General features: G+C 40.5%; 1 pseudogene; it reads left to right on the top strand.

Moving 5' to 3' along the window:
* Positions 1–241: 241 nt before the first annotated feature.
* On the top strand, positions 242–451 carry LOC114593280 (NADH dehydrogenase [ubiquinone] 1 beta subcomplex subunit 1 pseudogene; annotated as a pseudogene).
* The last annotated feature ends 1,012 nt before the right edge of the window (positions 452–1,463 follow it).

A 1,463-nucleotide genomic window follows, 5' to 3' on the forward strand; every position in this document is an offset into this window, starting at 1 on the left:
CGAGGGCAATTAGAATAAGATCTGTTATTTGATTATTGATGTAAACCCCCCAAATGTATTTTCTATTGATAAGTTTTTGCCTCTATCCTCAGTACATTTTATTTTATTTTATCGATATGGGTAGTGGCTGGTGCAAATAAAGATTATTCTGGTTCTCAGAAGCAGGACATGAGTGCAACAGCACTCTCTCTACTTGCAAATCAGGTCGGGATCGTGCTTTTAGGCCTTCAGGCCAGTAACTATGGTGAATATTTTGCATCTTGTGTGAGACCACTGGGCCGTCACTTTGGTTCCCCTAGGATTTGTGCTGGGATGTCACTTGGACAGGAAGAATGATGAGAAAAGGCCACTCTTCAGGAACAAAAGCAAGTTATTTCAAAGGGAATTGAAACCTGGAGAAGAAGTCACATGGCGATTATGTATTAAATACAAAATGCTTCCAGAAAATTAAACCTGTATCTATAAGAAGTGTGGGATTGTGTTATCAAGTGAAATGAGGAAATGAATAAATATATGCGCACTTTTCAGCCAGTTAAAGTGCAATCCTGAAGGACTATCACTGTGTATGAAACAAGCTTGTATCCTGCTCTCAGGCACACTTCCACTAGCCATACAATTTTGGTAGATACCAGATACGGGCCCTTTTTGGTGATGACGCTGCAATTGTGGAATTCCTTTTTTCATTCCTTTAAAATAAAAAATGTCTTAATATCCCACTTAAAAAAGCCAAAAATCTCAGCAATGGGTATTCCGGGTCACCCCGCAGATGTTCTACCACTGAGCTACAGCCCTATCAAGGATTTCTTTGCTGCACTGGAACAACTCTTGAGCTGTCCAGTAGGATGACGCCAACACAAGGCCATTCTGTTCTGTTTCGTTTCAGCACTACATGTTCTTTGCTGTATGTTATTCTCAGAGCAGAGAGGTAGAAACTGGCTTTTTTACTTGTGTGTTTTGCACTTTATGGACAAGATGGGTGCACAAAGCCCACTGTTCTCGCTAACCCATAATTTATACAAGGGCCTATTCTGCATTTCACAAAGCATATAGACAGAGCCTATTCATCTGAGGCTTGAACACTTTACCATGTGATTCCTTTCATGCCTAAAGGAAAGCTTATCAGTGGTTTGCTAACTCTTCTCGCCATGCAGCAAATTAAAACAATTAGCAAACAAAAGGCCGGGTACTTTCTGCAGAAGCTTCTGAAGTACAAACAGAGAAAGCCAAGGCTAGGGTGTTTTTCTGTCTCTTATAAAAGGCATTTATCATGTGACAGAATATAATTTGGGAGGCAAGAGAGAGATCTAATAGCAGCTCACTTGCCAGGACTATGCATGAAAAGCCATTAAGGGAGAAGGTTAACCCCTCTTCCTATCAGACACTCAAGCAAGCAAATGTTGATTCACCCAGTAATGAAGAATATTTGTTTAGCAGAGAGAAATGAACTGCACACAGCATGGCAA

Source organism: Podarcis muralis, chromosome 3 (assembly GCF_964188315.1).
Source record: "Podarcis muralis chromosome 3, rPodMur119.hap1.1, whole genome shotgun sequence".
Taxonomy (NCBI): Eukaryota; Metazoa; Chordata; class Lepidosauria; order Squamata; family Lacertidae; genus Podarcis; species Podarcis muralis.